The sequence below is a fragment of the Ursus arctos genome, unplaced genomic scaffold, assembly GCF_023065955.2.
Source record: "Ursus arctos isolate Adak ecotype North America unplaced genomic scaffold, UrsArc2.0 scaffold_3, whole genome shotgun sequence".
In the NCBI taxonomy this organism is placed as follows: Eukaryota; Metazoa; Chordata; class Mammalia; order Carnivora; family Ursidae; genus Ursus; species Ursus arctos.
The window spans coordinates 17,066,996-17,093,619 of NW_026622985.1; the positions used below are offsets into that span (position 1 = coordinate 17,066,996).

The 26,624-nt window shown below is 39.8% G+C and overlaps 1 protein-coding gene across 4 annotated transcripts in view; it reads left to right on the top strand.

The window, feature by feature from the left end:
* The window catches only part of NAMPT (nicotinamide phosphoribosyltransferase), a 401,813-nt gene that overhangs the window by 305,444 nt on the left and 69,745 nt on the right, over window positions 1-26,624 (top strand). For all 4 annotated transcript variants that reach the window (XM_057304070.1, XM_048212899.2, XM_057304071.1 and 1 more), the window contains one exon: window positions 26,010-26,112. The gene's annotated coding sequence lies outside the window, so the exon portion shown is untranslated. The remainder of the gene's footprint in view (window positions 1-26,009; window positions 26,113-26,624) is intronic.

Consider the following 26,624-nt stretch of genomic DNA (forward strand, 5'->3'; position numbering starts at 1 on the left):
AGTACTTCAACTTGTCACACTGCTTGAGACTGTGGAACCTTTTCCGTTTCTGGTCCTGCTTCTTGTCCTAGCATTTTATGTACAGTAATTGTACATGCTCACATCAATATGATCTTAATAATGTGGTCACATCTTAATAATGTGACCAACTGTGTGACTTCCTGTTTGGGCAATAAGTTCTGTTAACTAATAATTCACTTCCTCGTCCTTTTCACTGAATGAACGTGTTTTTAACAAGACGTTTTCCTGTTTATTTTGAGATTATAATAGTTGTTTAAAGTAATCAGCACCTTTTCTTTTCAAATGGCTGTGACTTGTATTTAAGTGGGTTTTTTCCCCAATTTTATAGGAGCCATTGCCACATTTGTAAGTTGTTTGACATAGCAGGGGTTAGGAAATTGCAGTCCATGGGCTAAATCCCTCCAGAAGCCTGTATTTATACATCCCTCAGAGCTGAGATTGGTTTTTAAGTTTTTAAAAAGTTGTAAACAAACAAATACAGAGGAATAAGTGACAAAGACCATATGTGGTCTGCAAAGCCTAAAATATTCACTATCTTGAGTTGAAATTTGTTTTGAGCCAAGAAAGAATATATATGCTTCCTTTCATTTCCTCTAGTGACCAATGACACACTTTGTAAGCCAGCTGGCAGGGTTGGGACTATTGCCTGTGTCAGTAGAACAGTTCTTCTGTCTCAGGACAGTCGAAAATATCACAAAAGTGGGAAGAGAATGAGGCCCACAGATAGTAGAGTGGTCAGGCTTCGCCAAATTCTCATTAATGACTCAGAGCCCGTATGGATCAGCAAAGAGGCTCATATAAACTGTTTGTGGTGCTCCTGTCTGTACAGTCAGAATTTTACAACTCTATTAGATCCCCTGCTGTGAAAGAAAAAAATCACTCTCCCTTGACATCTGACATCACAGAAGCTAGCTTTGGGTCAGAAGCTTTGCTCCCTTCAGAGATTGGGTCTCTCTGCTGTCCAGCACTAGCTTTCCCCTGCTAACCTGCCTACTTTTGCAATTACAGTTCAAGCTCAACTACAGCCATACCTCAGCATTGCCACCTTGCAGGAAGGAGATCTTATTGTGGAATCTTTGCGGTTAAGTAGATAAAGAACTAGAGTGGATGGTTGAAGACCCAGGGAGAGAACAGAGGTATAGCTACGAGAGGACAGATATGCTTTATAATTGAGGACTTTCCAGGAAATCATGAAGGCCAGAAGTAGGGATAATTGAAGATTATATAATGATGAAGCTTAGAGATGAGGAGAATATGGAGTTGGCACCAACTCCTCCAATGTTAGTAGACAGCTCTGAAAGCTTAGAAATTGCTAGAAATTAATTTAAATAAACTTTTGGTTTCACATTCTGTATGACTCCATTCAAGTAGCAGTCTTGAGAAATACCAGGGATACACAATGAAAAATTATGGGTAGAGAGGTAAAGAGCCACCATATTCTTGGCAAACAGGCAGAGGGGGAAGGCAGGAAAATATTGAGAAGGAATAGAAAAATATACTACCCTCTTATAGCCTACCTTTATGACGGCCCTTGATCCTTGCCTTCTTCTGTTCACACTCTTGTGCTCTCTCCTCCCCACTGAATCAGAGCTGGACTGTGGGACCGATTGTTAAAACAACAGTACACAACTTCTGAGGATAGGGCATAAAAGCCATTGGAGTTTTTCCTTGTTCTGTTGGATTACTCTTTCTGGGGAAGTTAGCCGCCATGCCAAAAGGACACTCAAGCAGCCCTCTGTCCAAGGCCACATGGGAAGTAATGGAAGCCTCCCACCAGCCACCAGTAGCAACTTGCCAGCCATATGAGCAGGCCGCCTCTGAAGCAATACTCCATTTCCAATGAAGGATTCAAATGGTTGCAGCCCCAGCCAACATCTGAATAAAATTCCTCACAAGAAAAAAGTCCTGAGCCAAAAAACCCAGCCAGGCCACGAAAGCTATAAGGAGGTGAACATTTTGTTTTCAGCTACTAAGTTTTTGGGTAATTTATTACCTAGCAGTCAGGAACTAATATACTGCCCTACCAGGACCGAGACTGGTGAATAGAAACTCTCGTCAATGAAGTGAAGAGCTGATAAACCCAGAAAAGATAAATGGGTTTCAAGGCTTGAGGATGTGAGGGTTAACTTTGGGATTCAAAGTTAGGACCTCTCGTTGGTGGGTCAGGGTACAGGGGAGAGCTGAATGCCAAGAGCTGGCTTTTCCCCCTAAACTCAAGAGAGTACCGTGTATGATGCCTTTACAGTTCTTTCCAGGCAGTTCAGCTCAGGCCGGCAGAATAAGAAGGGAAGCAGGGATTCAGGACAATAAGGCTGTCTAGGTATAACAGACGTTCTTGGTGACCTAGCCAGATCCCCTTTACTGGATCAATGCACGTTTCCCTAGCTGCCGCTCCTTCTCGAGGGAACTGCTGTGATACCCCTCACCCGCAAACGGCCGAGGGGTTACACTTCCCCAAAGACGACCTGCAGCCGTTAGCTCAGTGCTGTAGGGAGTACAAAAACAAAACAAAACCCAAAGCCTCTATTTTTGTGGTGCCATCCTTGCCCCAGAGTTCCGCCGTGGGATCAGACAGGCCGGACTTCAGCTGTAACCACGTCTCGTTTAGCTTTCTCCTCTGTACTGTCCTCCCTTACTCCCCTGCAGAGTTCACCAGAGATCACTCCCACGGTAGATCACTGGGGCAAGAATCCCTGCCACAGATTCTGCTACGAGGAAACCCAGCCTAAGACACCAGGTTTAAGGAAAGCACATATGCCTGCAGCATCTATCCCACTGCATTTTTCAGAAACCATGATTGCCTCAGATAGGGTACAGTGGTGAGAACCCCACTAAGAATATGGCATGGTTATTAAGTATGTAAATTCTCTTAACCCTAAGAGAAAAACTTGAGAGTCATGAAGATCTGGGGGCAAATCATGGTCCCGTACCAGTCATAGAGAGGAAAGGGGGATGCATAGATGATTATCTCCTTATTTTCAAGATTATTTTCTGAAGTACTACTATAAGTCATTTCAGACTCTTTGCAACACTAGTTTGACCCTATGGGATAATTTTATGGTTTTAGTATATGTCTCAGTCCTAACTAGTTTTCTGAGAGCGTTAGGACACATGGCATAATAAATTAGGTAATGCACCTATATTTGATGGTTCTATCAAAGAAGAAAATATGTACAGGGTTATATGGTGTTATCTGACATGGGATCCCTGAAGAGTTCCCAGGAAGCTTTAATGTAAAGATAAAAGTGAGTCCAAGAAATTCACACATTGGGGCATTATACATACATATGTACATATGTCATATATATGTACATATATATAATATAATGTATGTATAATACATATATATGTATACATATACATATAAATATAGTGTGTGTGTGTGTGTGTGTGTAAAATCTGAAATCATAGCTTTTGTATCCTCTGCCCAAGTCCATGGCCAAGAAAAAAGAATCAATATAAGAATGATTTTTACTTTCCTAGTAAAGAACTTCTGGAGATATTCTAATTTTAACTCTGACAGCTTTCTCTTAGCGACATGCCATTATCAATTCATAACCTTTCTTACCATGTTTTCAACTACGTGGGAATTCCTATCATCTTCATGCTCAAAATACAGCAAATGGAGGCGATTGCCTAAAACCCCAGAATTGATCCACTCACCCTCTCCTGTCTTCCCACCACCCCCTGCTGGCCACTGGGCTGTCACTAGAGAAATAGACCCCAGGAAAAGAAGAGGATTCTACCAGCTGGTAATCTACACACACAATCTTCATTCAAACAAAGCCAGCTGGGCTGTCATTTCTGCCATGTAACCATCTATTCTAATCAGGCCTAACTTCCGCTCTGTAGAAATGTTGGACAGTTACAGAATCAGTCACAGTTGCCTTTCCCAGCTCAAACACCTACCTAGGAAAAGTTCCAAAATGCACCACTTAACTGCCAGCTAGTATATTTTATATTTTTACGTTTGGCAAGAACACTGAAGTCAGTAAACTTGGGTCTATAATTGCCACTAACTCTCTTGACCCAAGGACATTCACCCCCTCTCTGTGCCTCAGTCTCCTCAGCTGCAAAAAAGGAGAGAATGATTTTGATCATCGTGTCTGCATCAGGAAACACTGGTTCAGAGCTGACTTTCACACACAAAAAGATTATATGATTGTGTGATCCAGAGATCACCGCAAACTGTTGTCCCTACTTAGGGGATTCCCAGTATATTGAACAGCATAAAGGCTTTCTGTAATAAATGAATGTGTTTGACATCGTTTAAACCAAAAAAGTGTTGGCATGGATATCTTTTGGGTGGAATACTTAATAAAAATCCATGCAGTCTTTTTTAGGTGGAACCTTGAACCAGAGGAGTCTTTCTAGCTTCATATGTCAGCGATTTTAGTTGGCCTTGTCAAACACCAGTCTAGATGTTGCTGTGAAGGTAATTTTTAGATGGGATTAATATTTAAACCAGTTTGAGCAGATCATTCTCCCATAATGTGGGTGGGCCCCATCCTAACAGTTGAATGTCTTAAGAGCAAAGGCTGAGGTTTTCCGAAGAGGGGATTTGGCCTGAGGAGTGCAACATAGAAACCCTGCTTGGGTTCCCAGCCTTCATGGCCTGCCATGTGTATTTTGGATTCAAAATTGCATCCACTCCTACCTGAATTCCCAGACTGCCAACGCCCTCTGTGGATTTCAGATTTGCCAGCCCCCACAGTGGCATGAACCAGTTCCTTAAAATAAAGCAATCTCAGATAGATGGAAGGGAAGGAGAGGAGAGGCGGAGGAAGAGAGATTCTTACTGGTTCTACTTCTCTGGACAACCCTGACAAATGTGCTGATATTTTGGTGTGATTGAACCAGATACCTATAGAGAATAGTATGTAAATCTCCATTGTCTGCCTTTTGTCATCTCATGTAATATGAATCCTCTCAAGGGTTTGTCACAAAAGAAATAATTATCTTCTGGAGCAAGTGAGGGACAAGGTGGTAGTGTGGAAAGAGTGCCGTATCAAGAGACAAGACAATTAGTGCCCATTACACGCCTTGATCACTCAGGGACTTGATTGTGGCACCAGTAGAAGTAGGATGGTGGTGCCCTGCCCATCTGAGGTTCCAGGCTTGCTGAGCTGATTTTTAGTGATCCTTCTAAGTTCTGAAAGCTGTGTGGTTTCCTGAGAGAACAGCTAGTCTGCTTGAGAAATTAGGTCTAGATTGTATCCTGACAAGCTTTTTAATAACACCATGTTAGCCAGGCTTGTTTGAAGGAGAGGATGCCATCGTTAACCCTAGTTCTGGCGTGGTTTCCAGTTCAGATTGGCCCTCAGTGAATGCCTTTCCATTCTAAGAACAATTTATAAAAGCTACTTATTGATGATCTTGGCTTCCTACACCATGTAGTTGCTTTGGAATCCCTAGAGAGCTCTTATTCTAGCATAAATATTGCATCTAAATAGTCCCTTGAAAGAAGCCATGGCCACAGATAGGATGAAATTCTTTATGCCTACGGGAGCAAGTTTTTTATTCACTCAATAAATTTTCTCATCTATAAAATACTAATATTAAAAATTTCTACCCTTTAAACTTATTACAAATATTGAATATAATAATGAATTTAAAGTCCTTAACACAATGCTTGGCAAAATGGAAGTGCTTGAGGGTTATTGTGAACAGAACAAACAGCAGTTTATTAGATTGTCACTACAGATTTTAACTGAATAGAATTGTGTTTGGAAATATATTGTTTGCCTTAAATATAAAGGAAAGTAATGGAGTGACAGGTATCCATGTATGAATCACAGTCCAGAAACTCAAGCATAAAAGTAGCTGTATTTTTCTATTATTCTACTTAATTCCTCTTTCTGGCTTATATTCTGCTAGGGTGATGGAAACTTGGTCAGTTTAGAGTCTCCATTTCTCAAGGTCTGTATTAAGTCCCAGGAGGCATCAGAGGAGCCAACGCACTGGGTGGTGTGGCAGAGATGGGGGCATCTTGTCCAGTTCTCTATCTCCACAGTGTCCACTGAGACATCTACATGTGTGGTCTTGGGTATGGCCCTCACAGGTCAGGACTGAGATCCCCATTCCTCTCGTCACAGCCCCTGTATGTCCAGCCTTCCTCTGCCCTACTTCCTGAGATGAGCACAGGCACAGGCATTTTTCTGCTATTTCTTTGCCTCTCTGGAGCATACAGATCTCAGCAGAGCTGTCTACGCCTGCCTGTCTACCCAGATAGGCCGTTTCCACATTTTGTCCTGGGGTATTGCCACCTCCCAGGGGCTCTGCTTGTTAACTAGTTTCTCTGCTCCTGGATACTCTGGGGTGTGGTGGGGAGTCCCCGCTTGGTTTTGACAAATTTCCCCAGAAGGACCTCGCTTATGGACTCAGGTTTTCACCCCCAAGAGTCAGGAGATTCTTTAGCTTTTCTCTGAACATTGCTGAAGCTTTGCTTGAACAGGAGAAGGGGAAATACTGAAGAGAAAACATGCACAAGTTAAAGATCTCAGACGTGTTTCCTGTCACATAAACAAAGTGTCAATGTTAGTCTACTGTAATTAACATGTATACAAGAAGAACCATTTCAGGTAGATATTTCAGTTAGACACGTGATCTGAGTAAGTTTTTAAAAGAATACAGACTTCAGACGGCAGAGGAGATGCTGTAGAGAATTATGTGAGATCTCAGAGCCTACCAGGTAGGTCACAGGGATAGCTGTTGCTGCCACACACCCCTTTTTGCATATTTATTTTAAATTTTTTATTTTTGATTGAAGTAGAATTGACATGTTAGTTTCAGCATACACCATAGTGCTTCAGCAATTACATACGTCGTGAAGTGCTCACCCCTGCAGATGTGTAACAGCATTAATGACTCTATTCCCTGTGCTGTACTTTTCATCCCATGGGTTATTTATTTTATAACTGCAGGTTTGTACCTGTCAATCTCCTCCACCCGTCTTGCCTATCCCCACACACCCCTCACCTTTGACAGCCACCAGTTCTCTATATTGAAGAGTCTGTTACTCTCTCTTTTATTGTTGCTGTTGTCTGTTTCTTTGGACGTTTGTTTTTAAAGTTCCACATGTAAGTGAAATCATATGGTATTTGTCTTTCTCTGTCTGGCTTATTTCATTTAGCATAATACCCTCGATATCTATTCATATTGTCACAAATGGCAAGATTTCATTCTTTTTATGGCTGGGTAACGTTCCAGTGTATATATAGACCACTTCTTTATTCATCTATTGATGGACACTTGGGTGGCTTCCATATCCAGGCTATTGTGAATAATGCTGCAATAAACATAGGGCTGCATATATCTTTTCAAATTAGTGTTTTCATTTTTTTTCAGGTAAATACCCGGAAGTGTAATTACTGGATTGTATGGTACTTCTATTTTTAGTTTTTTCAGGAACCTCCATACTATTTTCCATAGTGGCTGTACCAATTTACATGCCCACCAGCAGTGCACAAGGGTTCCCTTTTTCTCCACATCCTCACCAACATTTGTTACTTCTTGGCTTTTTGATAATGGCTATTCTGACAATTGTGAGGTGACATTTCATTGTGGTTTTGATTTGCGTTTCTCTAACGATGAGTGATGTTAAGCACCTTTTACTTTGTCTGTTGGCCATCTGCATGTTTTCTTTGGGGAAATGTCTATTCAGGTCTTGTGCCTATTTTTAAATCAAATTATTTGGGTTTTTTGGTGTTAAGTTGTAGAAGTTCTTTATATATTTTGGGTATTAACCCCTTATCAGATATATCACTTGCAAATATCTTCTCCCATTCAGTGAGTTGCCTTTTTGTTTTGTTGATGATTTCCTTCAGTTAGTTTGATAATAGTCCCAGTTGTTTATTTTTGTTTTTGTTTCTTTTGCCTAAGGAAGTAGATCCAGAGAAATATTGCTAAGGCCAATGTCCAAGAGATTACTGCCTGTATTTTCTTTCGGAGGTCTTTAATCCATTTTGAGTTTATTTTTGTGTATGGTGTAAGAGAGTGGTCCAGTTTCATTCTTTGCATATTGCTGTCCAGTTTTCCCAGCACCATTTATTGAAGAGGCTGTCTTTTCCCCATTGTATATTCTTGCCTCCTTTGTTGTAAGTGAATTGACGTATATGGGTAGGTTTACTTCTGAACTCTCAGTTCTGTTCTTTTGACCTATGTGTCTTTTTTGTGCCAGTACTATGTTGTTTTGATTATTATAGCTTTATAGTATGGTGTGAAATCAGGGATTGTGATACCTTCAGCTTTGTTCTTCTTTCCCAAGGTTGCTTTGGCCATTTAGGGGCTTTTGTGGTTCCATACAAATTTTAGGATTTTTTGTTCTAGTTCTGTGAAAAATACTATAGGTTTTTTGATAGGATTGCATTAAATCTATAGATTACTTTGTATAGTAGGGACATTTTGACAATATTAATTCTTCCAATCCATGAGCATGGTATATTTTTCTATTTATTTGTAGTCACCTTTGATTTCTTTCATCACCGTCTTATAATTTTCAGAGTACAGGTCTTTCATCTCCCTGGTTAAATTCATCCATAGGTATTTTGTTCTCTTTGAGGCAATTGTAAATGGAATTGTTTTCTTTATTTTCCATCCTGCTAACTCATTATTAATGTATAGAACTGCAACAGATTTCTGTATATTGATTTTGTATCCTGGCACTTCACTGAATTCATTGGTTAGTTCTAACAGTTTTTTGGTGGAGTCTTTTGGGTTTCCTATATATAATATCATGTCATCTGCAAATAGTGACAGTTTTACTTTTTCCTTACCAATTCGGATGTCTTTTCCAAAGCTCTCAGTTTTTCACCTTTGAGCATGATGTTAGCTATGGGTTTGTCATATACGGACTTTACTGTGTTCCCTCTAAACTCACCTTGTTGAGAATTTTTATCATGAATGGATGTTGAGTTTTGTAAAATGCTTTCTCTACATCTGTTGAGATGATCATATGGTTTTTGTCCTTCATTTTTTAAATGTGCTGTACCACGTTGACTTATATGCATATATTGAGCCATCTTTGCATCCCCGGAATAAATCCCAATTGATCCAGGGGAATGATCTTTTTAATGTATTGTTGAATTTAGTTTGCTAATATTTTGTTGGGTATTTTTGCATCTGTGTTCATCAAAGATACTGGTTTGTATTTTTCCTTCTCTGTAGTGTGTTTAGTTTTTGTATCAGAATAATGCTTTCCTCATAGAATAAATTTGGAAACATTCCTTCCTCTTCAATTTTTTGGAATAGTTTAAGAAGTTCAGTTCTTCTTTAAATGTTTGATAGAATTCACCTGTGAAGTCATCTCATCCTGGACTTTTGTTCATTGGGAGCTTTTTGATTACTGATTCAATTTCATTACTAGTAATTGCTCCATTCATATTTTCTATTCCTTCTGATTTAGTAGTGGGAGATTGTATGTTTCTAGGAATTTATCTGTATCTTCTAGGCTGTCCAGTTTGTTGGCATGTCATTTTTTTATAGTAATCCATTAAAATCCTTGGTATTTTTGAGGTGTCAGTTATAACTTCTCTTCTTTCATTTCTGATTTTATTGATTTAAGTACTCTCTTTTTTCTTGTTTAGTCTGGCTAAGGTTTATCATTTTTATTTAGCTTTTCAAAGAACCAGCTCTTTGTATTATTGATCTTTTCTATTTTTTTCTTCAGTCTCTATCATTTATTTCTGCTCTGATCGTTATTATTTCCTTCCTTCTGTTAACTTTGGACTTTGTTTATTCTTCTTTATATGTTTCTTTCAGTTGTAAGGTTAGATTTTAATCTGAGATTTTCTTGTTTCTTGAGGTAGTCTTGTATCACTAGTCACTTTCCTCTTTTGCTTCATCCCAATGATTTGGAACTGTTATGTTTTTATTTTCATTTGTCTCTAGGTATTTTTTTATTTGCTCTTTGACTTTTGTGTTGACCCATTATTTCTTTAGTACCATGTTATTTAGTCCCCACATATTTCTGTTTCTTCCTTTTTTTTTTTTTTGTAATTAATTTCTAGTTTCATACTTTCATGGTCAGTAAAGCTGCCTGATGTGATTTCAGTCTTCTTAAATTTATTGAGACTTGTTTTGTGGCCTAACATGTATCCATCCTAGAAAGTATTTCATGTGCACTTGAAAAGAGTGTATTCTGCTGTTTTCGGATGGAATGTTCTATATATCTCTTTTATGTCCGTCTGATCTAATGTGTCATTTCAAGCCACTGTTCCTTTGTTGATTTTCTCACCAGATGACCTATCCATCAATGTAAGTGGGGTGTTAAAGTCTTCTGCAATTATTGCATATCTGTCGGTTTCTCCCTTCATGCCTGTTAATATTTGCTTTATATATTTAGGTGCTCCTACGTTGGGTGCATAGATATTTATATTTGTTTTATCCTCTTGATGGATTGATGCCTTTATCATCGTGTAATGATCACTTTTGTCTCTTGTTACAGTCTGTTTTAAAGTTTATTTTCTCTGATAGGAGTATCAGTACCCCGGCATTTTTTGGCTTCCATGAGCATGAAATATCTGTTTCCATCCCTTCACTCTCAATCTGTATATGTCTTTAAGTCTGAAGTGAGTCTCTTGTAGACAGGTATAGATGAGTCTTGCTTTTTTATCCCTTCAGTCACCCTATGTCTTTTGATTGAGCATTTAGTCTACTTATATTTAAAGTGATTATTGATAAATATGTACTTACTGCCATTTCGTTCATTGTTTTCTGGTTGTATTTGTAGTTCTTCTATATTCCTTTCTTCTCTTGCTCTCTTTCCTTGTGACATAGTAACTTTCTTTAGTGTTATGCTTGGATTCCTTTCTCCTTTTGTTTTGTTGATCTAGTATAGGTTTTTGGTTGGTGGTGACTACAGGGCTAATATGTGACATCTTTGTGGCAGTCCATATTAAGGTGATGGTTGCTTAAGTTTGAACCCATTATAAAAGCACTATTTATTTTTTACTCCCTCCTCCCTGGTTTATGTATCTGATGTCCTATCTTAATTCTCTGCATCCCTTGACTTTACGAGTTTTTGGCTTTTAACCTCCATACTGGCTTTATAAGTAAGTAATCTACCTTTATTATTGTTTGCTTTTACTGGTGATTTTTTTTTCTTTCATAATTTTCTTACTTCCAGTTGTGGCCCTTTCTTTATATTTAAAGAAGTCCCTTTAACATTTCTTGTAAGGCTGGCGTAATGGTAATGACCTTCTTTAACTTTTGTTTGTCTGGAAAACTCTTTATCTCTGCTTCCATTCTGAATAAACGTCTTGCCAGGGAAAGCAATCTTGGTTGTAGGTTTTCTTCTTTCAGTACTTTGAATATATCTGGCGAAGTTTCTGCTAAAAAATCAGCTTGTAGTCTACGTGGCATGCTGGCTCTTTAAGGGTGGAGACTCAGTTTCCTTTTTGCCCTTAGGCTCTCCTAGAGTTCAGCCTTGCTAGTTTTTAAAGCTCCCTGAATAAAGCCCCACTAATTTTTAAAGCTACTGGAGTTAAGCCCTGCTGATTTTCAAAGCTAGACGTTATGGGGACTTGTCTTTCCAATATTGATCTTCAGGACCAGGGATGCCCAGGTTGGGGTCTGATCCCCTCACTCCTCCATGCTTGTGATATCCCTCCTGTTGGTGATTAGTCATACTGGGGGGTTGGTTCCCCACCACATCTCCACCCCTTGTATCCTTTTGGATGTGGCCTTCTCTCTATGACCAGCTATGGAAGATCTGTTCTGAGTCTTTGGGTCATTTTCAGGAAGAGTTGCAGTACGTCTAGTTGTTGTCTCAGTGTGTAGGTGGAACAAAGGGAGCTCAGCGTCCTCCTACTCCACCATCTTGCTAAATTGTGTCCACATTCCTCTTTATTTGTTAGACTCTGGCTACAAGGAACAGAAAACCAACCTGAAATAGCTTATGCCAAAAGAAAATTAAGATGTCTCATGGTAAGCAAGGGCAGCAACAGCTGGATCCAGAAACAGGAATGCTGTCAGTGACTCTCCATTTTATCTCTGCTTGTTCCTTTTCTTCCTCTCTTCAGACTATCTGCCTCTATTTCTTTCGTCCTCATGACAACAAACATAGCCTGAAGATCCTGAACTTTACATGTTACTGGCAGGTTCAACCATCTGGAAAAATAATGACTTGAGTCTCAGATGAAAGTCTAAATATCCTGTAAAGCAACTGTGTTGGCCCAGATTGGATCTGGTGTCCATCTCTAGACCAATAAATTTTGGCCAAGGCGTAAACTGCGTTTGAACCAACATTGCCACTCCCAAATTGACCATGTGAGTGAACAGGAAGAAGGGATGATTCCTAGAAAAAGGAGGCAGTACACAGAAGAGGAAGTGGGTGAGTTCTGGGGGCACAAAATAATGGAATCCAGTCAACAACCCAGTGGTAAAATTTTTCTCTAAAACCCTCAAACCCACTCAAGGTCTTTCCTCCAACCCTGATGAGGGCAAGTGTAGAGAGAAATGAAGCATAGAAAGTTCTCCTCATAAGCAGGCTTACGAACTCTGAATCATTGTTTGGTAGTGAACTTTTTAAAAGGCAACATTCTTTTTTCCCCACTCTTCAGAAGAGAGGGAAACAAGAGACAGAGCTCCCTAAATTGAGTGAGGGACAAGCTAAGATTTTTATCTCTTGATATCTTGCCAGGGAAACATTTTGCCGTAGCCATTGAAGATTAATCATATCAGAGAGAGCAATAGAAAATAACTCAGAGTGGTCCTGCCCTAATACAGTTATATTTGCTTTATTGTGGCTTCATGAAGACTTTATTACATTCTAGCTATGCTCTTTTGGGACAGAGGAGTAGAGAGCACAATGGTAATGGGTCACTGGCTGCTCGGGGCTAATTTTACAATTCTGAAGATAGGAGATCAAAGCAGAAAATCTTGAAAGACTAGGCTAAGTTCTTATCCTTCCCTGCCCAACACACACAAAACAATGTTAGTAACGGCCCCATTCCGAGTAAAATGGAAATGAATTGAGATTTAATCACTCAAGCTCTCACAAAAAATCAAAAAAGGATAGACAAGAAAGCAGTAATGCCGATTGCCTGCAGGAAAGCTGAATGGTCAGGGTACAACGGTTAGAGGGAAACTTTTCACTATATGCTCATTTATATTTTTACATTTTGACCCATATGACACCTTGTAAAAAAGTAAAACTTATTAAAACATTTTAAAATTATAAAATCACTAAGCAATAGCTGGAAAAAAGAATGAATAGGACACAGGTTTCTGGCCAGAGTTTATGTATAAATTTTATAATAAAAAGAAGGTTATTTTGAAAATGCAGAATTTAGATGTGAGGATGGCTCTATTTATTTTTTTTAAAGGTTTTATTTATTTATTTGTCGGAGAGAGAGAGCACAAGCAGGAGGACCGGCAGGCAGAGCAGGCAGAGGGAGAAGCAGGCTCAACAGGGAGCCCGATGTAGGGCTCGATCCCAGGACCCTGGGATGATGACTTGAGCCAAAGGCAGACACTTAACTGACTGAGCCACCCAGGTGTCCCAAGGATGCCTCTATTTAAAATACTAGTCCAAATTTATATTCCCAGAAACACTTTCAGTAAGCATATCAACAGTAGATTCTGCCTTTCTCTTTGTAATGAGAACCAAATAAAAAGGAAAAAGTCATCCTTAAAGCTGTCCCAAGATCTCCAGCTTCCGCACCCTGTCTGCCTCCTACTTGCTCAGAACTGATGCCCAGTGAAGGGGGTCATTAGGCGTGTGGTACTCAGTCGGCCCCTCCATCCGCTCAGTGCAGAGTCATCTTTGCATACCTGTGCCTGCAGGAGGGTCACCTTCTCTCTCCAGACACAGAAACATGCACGACGGACAGCCGTCTGTGCGCCGGGTACTGTACTATGTACCAGATTACACAGTTAAACAAAACACAGGTTTAAAAAGAAAAAAAAAAGGAAAGAAAGAAGGAAAACAGGTAAACAAAATCAAAGTCTCTCCCTAAGGAGATCGGAAATGCCTACACATATTTTGGCATGATGATGCTAAACCTGGTCCTTCATGTTACTTGTTTGTTTGAGATACATACTTAAAAACAAAGCCTCGGAGACAACCGAAGCTGCCATATTTCTTACCAATATCAGAATGAGAGTACATTGCATTAGCATAGTTCATTCTTTGGGGGTTTTTGTGTGTGTGTGATGGGGGGGGGGGAACCTAAGGCTTGTTTCCATTTCAGAAATACGAACCCTGCTGTTCCTCTTTATTTATTTTTTTTCCTGGTTTGTCGTCCTAGGGCATCAATCCTAATCATTTTATTTCCTTTTTGTATTTGGCCCTTTCATCTCATGTGAGGTTTTGACAGCCTTTCTTCTTCCGTTGATCAGCCAAACAAGGGAAGATTCAATTCATTATTAGATTTCTTCTGGGGTGGTGAAGAATGGTAGCTGTCTTCAAATATGTAAGGCATTTTTATGTTAAAAGAAACTTGTCCCACACAGAAGACTCTGATGGGTGTTGTTATAAGGAGGTAGATTCCAGGACTGACATAGGCTGCCCCAAAAAGTGTCTAGTTCCTCCTTGCTCTCTGAGTGCACACAGACCAGATGCCTACTTCTCAAGAATGTAAAAAGGGAGAGTAGCGTCTCAGAGGGTGGCCCGAGCTGGTCCAGTTACATCATTTGTGGGTCCCAGTGCAAAATGAAAATATGGGGCTCTTTGTCCACAAATTAAGAATGTCAAGATGGTGACAATAGAGTGAGGCTCTTGCCAGATAACACCTGAGGTAGCTGGCCCTGGGTCAGAGAATTGACAGTGAACTCAAGAGGGCTTTGATTCCTCCCAAGCCTGAGAATGTATGAAGGTAGTGCTAAAATCAACTATCCTTACTCACAGAACTTAGAATTAAAAAATACAGTAAGTGGGGCACCTGGGTGGCTCAGTCGTTAAGTGTCTGCCTTTGGCTCAGGGCATGATCCTGGGGTACTAGGATCGAGCCCCACATCGGGCTCCTCCACTGAGAGCCTGCTTCTCCCTCTCCCATTCCCCCTACTTGTGTTCCCTCTCTCACTGGCTGTCTCTCTCTCTGTCAAATAAATAAATAAAATCTTAAAAAAAAAAGACCATAAGCAATCCAGGAGTTTTAAAGTTGGACTCGAGAACGTACCACTAATACCATATGGAAAATGTTTGTGTCGGTGCATCTCTGGGAAGAAGGTCCAGAACTTCCATCTGATTATGAAAGAACTCTAACACCCTCCCTACAAAAGCCAACAATCTCTAACCCAACTCCCTCATTTTGTCCATAAAGAAGTCGAACTTTCGCAAAATTGGAGAGCTAGTTCCTTTGGATTATTTTAGACTTCAAATCTAAAAGGGCTTGTTATTACTGTAACTTAGTTGGTCAGTTTAATTGCAATTGCTTCATCAGTAAATTTTATATTTGCCGTGGTTTTGCTTAATTTTATCGTTCTATTTTAATCTTAGGCAATTATCTGATTCAATTTTTATATGTGTATTTAACATTGGCGGATATTATGTAACTTTAATTTGATAGCATTAGCTTCCAAAATACTTAATATTGACTTCTCAAGAAAGTATCATAGATACATTTTAGGAACACTGATGTTGGCAGCTCGCTCTTGTCATGGGATTAATAGAGTAAAACTTCGGTCACAGGAATTTTGAACCGGGAGAGGAGGCTGGCTCCATTTCCTGCCATCTCTTATTACTCAAGCATGATTGCAAAAATAAGTAAATACACAATTTTATTTTATTTTTTTAAGATGTATTAGAGAGTTTGTGTGCCTTCATGTGCCCGTGTTGGGGGAGGGGCAGAGGTAGAGGGAGAGAGAATCTCAAGCACACTCCCCGCTGAGCACAGAGCTGGACAGAGGGCTCAATCCCACAAGCCTGCGATATGATCTGAGCCAAAATCAAGAGTCCAGTGTTTAACCAACTGAGCTACCCAGGAGCCCTAGTAAATACACAGTTTTAATCAGAAATACTAGCATATGTAGAAACAACAGCAGATTCATGACATAAATGTTATTTTCACATTTCCTTTCTCAAGTTTCTGTGTATGTTGCCTTTAAAGCTCAACATGGTAAACTTTGGCTGATTGTTTTCTCCACTCATCTCCCTCTCAACTCCACCTCTCTTCTGTCCTCACTAGTATTTTCCTGACATGACCAGAGAAGTATTTCTAGTTCACATTGATCTCCTTAGGGGCCCCTCAGCCCATTCAGATCTTCAGCTCTATATTATATTTTTTGTAATACAGTCTTTTGAGATATTTCTCATTTAATCTTCACAAATACCCCACAATGTGTGGCCTGTTGTATTCTCAAAGATGGTCGCATCAATATATCTCAATCCATATGTTCATCTTATCACATGGATGTTGACTCCATTAATAGGTGGGGTCCTGTTTGCTCCTTTTGAATTTGGGTGGGCCTGGAACTATGGTGGACGTGACCCTGTGTGGCTTCTAAGGCTAGGACACAAAAGGCAGTAGAGCTCTCCCCAGCTTTTTGTCCCTTGGGACATGTGCTTTGGGTGCCTTCAACTGACACGTAAGAATTTCAACTATCCTAAAGTGGCCACGCTGGAAAGGTCACATGGAGAGACTATGGAGGGAGGGAGAGAGGGATGGAGAGAGGAAGGAAAAGAGAGAGACCTAAGGGGCCTAAGTTCTCCAGTCCCAGCTGAGTCTTCCCAGCCGAGCTAGCAGACACGTGAGTGAGTAAGCCTCCAGGTAATTCCAGCCCCCAGTCTCCAAACCACCACAGCCGACACCAAATAGAGCAGAAACAAGCCACACCCTCCAGTCTCTGCCCAGGTTTGGCAAAATAAATGTTTTCCTGTTTAAAACCATGACGTTTTCTTGTTTTAAACCATGAAGTTTTGGGGTCATTTGTTCTACAGTTGTAGTAACTAGAACAGTAGATCATGTTACTCTTAGGGTTCATTGGGGTGTAGGTAATTGAAAAGTCAACTTACTTGTTTAAGCTTAAAAGGTATCAGATTATATAACTGAAAAGTCCAGGGTTGATGCTGCCATGCTTTTAACAAGAGCCGTATATGATGTCCCCAAGGCCCGGGACCTCTGCCTGTCTCCACTCTGTCATCTCCGTGCTGGCCACACTCTCAGGCCTCATACGGGCACAAAGGTAGAGCAGCTCCATACATGTACCCTGTCCGAATCAATTCAGCAGCAGCAGCAGCAGAGAAAAAACTCCACTTCAACAACTCGAACAAAGGTTTTAAGCTTAATCCCAGTGGCTCAATTTGATTTGTTCCCAACCCTGAAACATGGAATGTGCTGATCAGCCAGGCTAGAGGCACATCTATGGAAAATCAGGAAGGAAATCAAAATACCAGATAGAAAAGCGTTGGAGAGGATATTCCCCACCACCACCAGAGACGTTTCTGGATACTGATAGGAAAAGAAGGGCCAATGGATACCAGCGAGCTAAACAATAAATAGCAAATTATCCCTAGACTATGTGTGAGAAAACAGAGTTCAAGTCTTTCTCAGCCATGACTGTAGTTAGCTGGTAACTTTGTCATTTGTTGCCCTACAGGGAGCTGAGTCGGGATTGGAACACAGGTCCGTCTGATGCAAAAGTTCATTTTCTTTGCCCCAAACCATGATGGAATAGCATTTCCACTCTTTCCTCTCTTTTTTTCTTATAAATTGCAATTCAAAAAGCAGAAGTAAGAAAACAGAGGAAGAAAATCTTGCTACCGAGAATAGAAATTTTGAAGTCAGAAAGAGGTCGTTTTCAATTACGCTCTGTTTAATTTGCCCCGTTTCCTTAGTTTCCTCCAGCATTCTGTCATAACATCCGTGAGAACTGCGCGGTCAGTGGGCTGTCACTAGTATTGCCTTGAGGTTCTATGCAGGAAAGTGTCTTCAGAACTAGTTTTTAAGGGATTTATTCTGTACCAACAGAACAGCAATTTTTTTTTATAACAGCTTTATCAAGATATATGCAAACAATAAATCATGGAACTCTACATCAAAAGCTAATGATGTACTATATGGTGACTAACATATAATAAAAATTCACATGTTATATAATTCATCCATTTAAAGTGTTCAATTCAGGGCGCCTGGGTGCCTCAGTTGGTTAAGCATTTGACACTTGATTTCGGCTCAGGTCATGAACTCCACACTTGTTACTATCTGTCATTTTGACTATAACCACCCTAGTGGGTGTGAGGTAGTATCTCACTGGGGTTTTTATTTGCATTTCCTTGGTGGCTAATGATGTCAACCATCTTTTTATGTGCTATTGTCCATTTGTATATTTTCTTTTGAGGAATACCTGTTCATATGCTTTGCCCATTTTTAAAATTGGGTTGTCTTTTTAGTAGCAACTTAAGTCCTTTATGTATTCTAGTTACAAGTTCATTATCACATACATGATTTGCAAATATTTCTCCCACTTTCTGGGTTGTCTTTTTCCTTTTTTGTTGGTGTGCTTTGAAATGCAAAAGTTTTAATGTTTCATAAACTTCAGTATACTATTTTTCATCACTTGTTTTTTGATATCATATAAGAAATGATTGCCTAATCCAAGTTCACAAGGATTTATGCCTATGTTTTCTTCTGAGCTTTATAGTTTTAAACTCTTGCATTTAAATGTTTGATCCATTTTGGATAAATTTTGTGTGTGGTGTGAGATAAAGGTTCGGTTTCATTCTTTTGCATGTGGCTAGCCAGCATCGTTTGTTGAAAAGACTAATTTTTTCCCTATTGAGTGGGAACACTTGGCACACTTTTCAAAAATCAGCCGATCACATAAGTTTTCTTTCTAGATTCTCAATTCTGTTTCATTCATCCAAATGGCTATCTATATGCCAGTACCACACTGTCTTGATTACTGTAGCTTTGTAGAGTGCGTGAGTCCTTCAACTTTGTTTTTCTTTTCCAATATTTTGGCAGTTCTGGGTACCTTGAATTTCCATATGAATCATCTTGTCAAGTTCTGTATGGCCGTGTGTTTGTTTTCATCCTTTTCCCTTCATGAATCCTGTTCATAATAACATAAACTGTCATTGATAACTTTTAGCAATTTTAGAAGTAATTTTTGCCTAAGACTTGTGGTTGCCTGTTTGATTTCATCTAGGATGTTTTCTCAGGTAAAGTGGTATCTCAGTTATAATCAAAACCTTGTTTTAAACTGTGGTCATCAGTTTCACAATCTGAATCATTATCAGACCAATCAATAAATGTCATTTTGCATTCTTTTATTTGTAGAAAACCTCTAGATATTGCTTGAAGAACACTTGTTTCAGTGCTCTTCTTTTTTTTTTAAGATTTTATTTATTTCCTTATTTGAGAGAGAGAGCAAGCACAAGCAGGGTAAATGGCAGAGGGAAAGGGAGAAACAGGCTCCCCCATAAGTAGAGACCCCAACACAGGGCTTGATCCCAGGGGATCATGACCTGAGCAGAAGGCAGACACTTAACCGGCTGAGCCACCCATGCATCCCTGTTTCAGTACTTTTCTTTGGACTCAGTAAACTTTCAGTTCTTGAAGAATTTGGGGCTGATTCTATATGTGAGCCAGAAGTTCAATCTGATATGAACTCAGAACAGCAATTTATTTTAAGTTACTCAATCAAAATATAAGTAACTTCTATTGCAATGTGTAGAATTACTTTTAATTATAATAAAATGAATCCTGGCCCAACCTTAACCCTTGCATCAAACAAGTGAATTACTCTGCAGCAGATGGAAAAGGACCTTTTGATCCTTTCCACGTGCCACTCACATCTTGCCCCCAAAAGCATTCCACTTGCTGCTTACTGAACTGATAACCCATTCATCACCTAGCCACTGGATCCAGCAGTACATTAAAAGGATCATCCACCGCAACCCGGTGGAATTTATTCCTGGGATGCAGGAGTGGTTCAACATTCGCAAATCAGTGTGATAGAATACATTAATAACAGAAGAGACAAGAACCATATGATCTTCTCAATTGATGCAGAAAAAGCATTTGACAAAATACAGCATCCTTTCCTGATTAAAACTCTTTACAGTGTAGGGATAGAGGGAACATTCCTCAATTTCGTAAAAACCATCTATGAAAAGCCCACTCAGCTTTTCCCTTAAGATCAGGAACACAACAACATAGTACTAGAAGTCCTAGCATTGGCAATCAGACAACAAAAAGAAATAAAAGGTATTCAAATTGGCAAAGAAGTAGTCAAACTCTCTCTCTTCGCAGATGACATGATACTTTAGGTGGAAAACCCAAAAGACTCCACCCCCAAATTGCTAGAACTCATTCAGCAGTTCAGTAATGTGGCAGGATACAAAATCAGTGCACAGAAATCAGTTGCTTTTCTATACACTAACAATGTAATTGTAGAAAGAGAAATTAGGAAATCAGTTCCATTTACAGTAGCACTGAAAACCATAAGATACCTCGGAACAAACCTAATCAAAGAGGTAAAGGATCTATACTCTAGAAACTACAGAACACTTACAAAAGAAACTGAAGAAGACACAAAGAGATGGACAAACATTCCACACTCATGGATTGGAAGAATAAACATTGTTAAAAGGTCTGTGCTACCCAGAGCAATCTATATTTTCAACACCATCCCAATCAAAATAACAATGGCGTTTTTCAAAGAACTGGGACAAGCAATCCTAAAATTTGTATGGAACTACAAAAGACCCCAAATCACCAAGGAAATGTTGAAAAGAAAAAGCTGGGGGCATCATGTTGCCTGATTTCAAGCTATATTACAAAGCTGTGATCACCAAGACAGCATGGTCCTGGCACAAAAACACACACTTAGATAATGGAACAGAGCCTCAAGTCTATGGTCAACTAATCTTCAACAAAGTAGGAAAAAATATCCAATAGAAAAAAGACAGTCTCTTCAATAAATGGTGCTCGGAAAATTGGACAGCTATGTACAGAAGAATGAAACTCGACCATTCTCTTACACCACGCACAAAGATAAACTCTAAATGAATGAAAGACCTCAGTGTGAGACAGGAATCCATCAAAATCCTACAGGAGAACATAGGCAGTACCTCTTTGACATCAGCCACAGCAACTTCTTTCAAGACATGTCCCCAAAGGCAAGGGAAACAAAAGCAAAAATGAACTTTTGGGACTTCATCAAGATAAAAAGCTTCTGCACAGCAAAGGAAGCAGTCAACAAAACAAAGAGGCAACCCACAGAATGGGACAAGATATTTGCAAATGACGTTACAGAAAACGGGCTGATATCCAAGATCTATAAAGAACTTCTCAAACTCAACACCCAAAAAACAAATAATCCAGTCAAAAAATGGGCAGAAGACATGAACAGACACTTCTCCAAAGAAGACATATGAATGGCTAACAGACACATGAAAAAATGTTCAACATCATTAACCATCAGGGAAATTCAAATCAAAACCACAATGAGATACCACCTTCCACCAGTTAGAATGGCAAAAATTAACAAGGCAGGAATCAACAAATGTTGAGAGGATATGGAGAAAGGGGAACCCTCTTACACTGTTGGTGGGAATGCAAGTTGGTACAGCCACTTTGGAAAACAGTGTGGAGGTTCCTCAAGACGTTAAAAATAGAGCTACCCCGTGACCCAGCAATTGCACTACTGAGTGTTTACCCCAAAGATACAGATGTAGTGAAAAGAAGGGACACATGCACCCCAATGTTCATAGCAGCAATGTCCACAGTACCCAAACTGTGGAAGGAGCCAAGATGCCCTTCAACAGATGAATGGATAAAGAAGATGTGGTCCATATATACAACGGAATATTACTCAGCCTTCAGAAAGGATGATTACCCACCATTTGCATTGACATGGAGGGAACTGGAGGGGATTATGCTAAGTGAAATAAGTCAATCAGAGAAAGACAATGGTCATATAGTTTCACTTATATGTGGAACATAAGGAATAGCATGGAGGACATCAGGAGAAGGAAGGGGAAAATGAAGAGGGCGAGGAAATCGAGAGGGGGACACAAACCATGAGAGACTATGGTTCTTTAATTTGGATCATACAGAAATGAAAAGCAGAAAGGGGCTACTCGGTCTTGCCAGTCAAATAGTCAAAAATGAAAGGATCAGAGAAACAAGGAAACAAACTGAGGGTTTTAGAGGGGAGGTTGGTGGGGGGATGGGTTAGCCTGATGGGTATTAAGGGGGGCATGTATTGCAATGAGCACTGGGTGTTACACGCCAACAATGAGTCATGGAACACTACATCAAAAACGAATGAAGTACTGTATGGTAACTAACATAACATAATAAAAAAAAATGCTACCTAAACAAATGTATCTATTTCTGACCCAGGGAATGGAAGCTTCTAGAGTGGAGGATATCAGTCAGAGGCAGGACTGCAAGCTAGAAGGTCATAGCAGAAAAATCACATGTGGCACTTTGTCAAAAAACAAAACAAAACAAAAAAACCCAAAAAACAAAAACCCTTGTACCTGCTTTCTATCCCCCATACCACCTCAATCCTGGAATATCAGAGGAAGGGTAGAAGAAATGGGAAGGTCAGATATACTTATTTAGGAATGTCCCCCAGGTCAATCAGATAACTACTGTTCTACAATCATGCCGGAAGAAACTGTGTTTCATAAGCCAACAGAAGCCAGGACTCTAACCTTGGAAGAAGGGGAGAGAGAGAGAGAGAGAGAGAGAGGGCAATTGGGCTTAAAATCAATACTTCTTTAATTTGGATCATACAGAAATGAAAAGCAGAAAGGGGCTACTCGGTCTTGCCAGTCAAATAGTCAAAAATGAAAGGATCAGAGAGTAGAGCAAAAAGCTTGAAAAAGGCAAATGAACATAAAACAGAAACAATCAGTGTTGTGGAAAAAATAAAAGAAAGCGAGTGACAGAGGAATAAAGAGCTTGTTCTAGGAAGTCAGAGTCAGGGTACAGGAATTTACGCAAGGGACTGCTGACTTAAAATGGAATTAAAGACACAGAGTCATGGAAGAACCCTTGGGGAATGGCTCTAATTTTATTTTTGAGGAAGTGAGCAAGGATATGAGAAGCAGCAGAAAAGAAGAATTAAGTAGCAAGTTTAAGGAACTTTTCAAGAAGAGAAAAGAAACTTTGGAGAAAGAAGTTGAAAGAAAAGAATAGCATGAAATGTACAGACTGAGGGGCTCTTTCGATTTAGGACTTCGTATCTCCTGAGTATCTGAGACCAGCCTCTCTCTGGTGCAAGTTGCACAACATTTGGTTTATGAACATCGGAGTTGTGCCTAGGAGGGAAAATAAACGTTCTGTAAGGCAAGCAACCAAGTAATTAGCCTCCAGTGCTCCTATATAGAATTTCAAGAATCTATTGGGTAAACCATTTTTTTAAGGAGATGCTGTAGGAGATTTTGTTAATATTTCACAGAGAAAAGTGACAAATCAGGAAGGGAACACAACACAGACCGAAGGCACTGATGAATTTTTGTGTTCACTTTGTGTACTTTAAACTCAAATAAAATCCCGAGTGCTATGTTTCCCATTTTCTTAGTAGGTGCTATTTGCAAAACTTGAAATTTTCCTTTTCCAGCTCCACGGATGCTCTATTATGCAGTTAGCCAAGATGAAGTGATTTTTATGACATACTTCATAACTTACATCGTGGTTCATTTCTTATTGAATGATCCACGTAGTAACTTGGGCGACACTAGTGTAGAGGGCTAGAACCAGATTGTTCCAGGTTCTAACCCCACTGCACCACTTGCTAGATGTGAAATTCAAAACAAAGTATACAATCTCTTTGTTCTTGGAAAGTAATCCCCATCTCAAAGGATTGGTATAAAGAGTAAATGACGTAAGGAAGAGGTCAGACGTTCAGTAGGATGGCTCTATGTAGAAAACCAAAAAGACGCCATCAAAAAATTACTGGGACTGACACATGAATTCAGCAAAGTTGCAGGATATAAAATCAATGTGCAGAATCCTGTTGCCTTTCTATATATCAGTAATGAAGCAGCAGAAAGAGATATCAAGGAATCGATCCCATTTACAATTGCACCAAAAAAACCATAAGATACCCAGGAATAAACCTAACCAAAGAGGTGAAAGATCAGTACTCTAAAAACTATAGAACACTAATGAAAGAAATAGAAGAGGACACAAAGAAAGGGAAAAATATTCCATGCTCATGGATTGGAAGAATAAGCATTGTTATAATATCAGTAGTACCAAAAATCTACACATTTAGTGCAATCATTATCAAAACACCACCGGCATATTTCACAGAGCTGGAACAAATAATCCCAAGATTTGTATGGAACTGCAAAAGACCCTGAATAGCCAAAGCAATCTTGAAAAAGCAAAGCAGAGCAGGAGGCATCACAATTCTGGACTTTGAGCTGTATTGCAAAGCTAAAGTCATCAAGACAGTATGGTATTGGCATAAAAACAGATACACAGATCAGTGGAACAAAATAGAAAACCCACAACTGTATGATCAACTAATCTTCAACAAAGCAGGAAAGAATATCCAATGGAAAAAAAAGACAGTCTCTTCAACAAATGGTGTTGGGAAAACTGGACAGCCACATGCAGAAGAATGAAACTGGACCACTTTCTTACACCACACACAAAAATAAACTCAAAACAGATGAAAGACCTACATGCAAGACAGGAAACCATCAAAATCCTGAGGAAAACACAGACAGCAACCTCTTTGACCTCGGCCGCAGCAACGTCTTACTAGACATGTCTCTGGAGGCAGGGGAAACAAAAGCAAAAGTGAACTTCTGGGACTTCCTCAAGATAAAAACTTCTTCACAGCAAAGGAAACAGTCAACAAAACTAAAAGACAGCCTGCAGAACAGAAGAAGATATTTGCAAATGGCATATCAGATAAAGGGCTACTATCCAAAATCCATAAAGAACTTATCAAACTCAACACCCAAAAACTAAATAATCCAGTTGATAAATAGGCAGAAGACATGAATAGACATTTTTCCAAAGAAGACACCGAGATGGCTCACAGACACACGGAGAGGTGCTCCACGTCACTCATGATCAGGGAATGCAAATCAAAGCCACGGTGAGACACCACCTCACACCTGTCAGATCGACTACAATTAACACAGGAAACAACAGATGTTGGTGAGGATGCAGAGAAAGGGGGACCCTCTTGCACTGTTGGTGGGAATTCTAACTGGTGCGGCACTCTGGACCACAGTATGGAGAGTCTTCAAAAAGTTAAAAATAGAGCTACCCTGTGACCCAGCAATTGCCCTATTAAGGATTTACCCAAAGGATACAAAATTACAGATTCAAAGAGGCACCTGCACCCCAATGTTTATAGCAGCATTATCAACAGTAACCAAGCTGTGGAAAGAGCCCAAATATGCATCAACTGATGAATGGATAAAGAAGTTGTTGTGTATAAATACAATGGAATATTGCTCAGCCATCAGAAAGAATGAAATCTTGCCATTTGCAATGACATGGATGGAGCTAGAATCTATTACGCTAAGTGAGATAAGTCAGTCCAAGAAAGACAAATACCATATGATCTCACTCATATGTGGAATTTGAGAAACAAAACAGATGAACATAGGGGAAGGGGGGAAAAAAGAGAGGGAAGCAAACCCTAAGAGACTCTTAACAATAGAGAACAAACTGAGGGTTGTTGCAGGGAGACGGACAGGGATGGGCTTAATCTGTGATGGGTCTTAAGGAGGGCACTTGTGATGAGCACTGGGAGTTATATGTAAGTGATGAATCACTAAATTCTACTCCTGAAACCAATTTTACCATACATGTTAACTACCTAGAGTTTAAATATAAACTTGAAATTAAAAAAAAGAGTACAGTTGGGTTATTTTTGTAAAATGTTTGCCACAATGCCTTGTACATAGTAAGTGCTCAATAAATAGCAGTAATTGTTCCTCTTTTTATTTGGAATAACCTTTGTCCTAAAGACAAAAGAAGGCTACATTCCAAAGAGAAAGAAGGAAACGGACACTTCGTAGTATTAGGAAGAAGGAAGAGCCTTAGTCTCTTCTTTTACAGTGATGATCCTGAAAGCAGCAAAGTGATTGCGAGCATTGACTGGGCCGGCAGATACCGAGTACCCCACCCAGCGCCTGGCGCACACCGACCCGTATACTTAATGGTAAGCACTAGGTTGGTGCTGGGTAGAAATGAGCCCTTTAATTGCTCTCAATGAAAAAAAGATGATTTATGCTCTGTGAACAGCCAGCAGCGGAGTCTGACCACACCCACACGGGCTCAAAAATGATAATCATGTGATAGCACCGCAGCCACATGGAAGTACCACAAAGCAAACCTTACGTATTTGATGCGAAGATGTATCATTATTAGAGACTCAGACTTAAATACAAATAACTTTTTAAGCCCTTTCAGGCAGAGTGGGTTTTGCTTCCAAGCAAAAAGAGCTTGAAACCTTGAGACGGGGAAAGGGAGCACCAAAGAAGGAGAAAAGGACCCAGAATGGGCAGATTCGAAGTGCATGCTGTCCATGTCACAACTGAGTCACGATTCCCACGGGCATTTGAAAGCAGGGTGGGAAGAAACTTTGATGTGTTCAGTGTGGTTGCCTCTGGGTCACTGAGTGAAACGGACACGGAAGGGCCTTGGCGTTGAGCAAGTGAGAGAAAGGCTGCC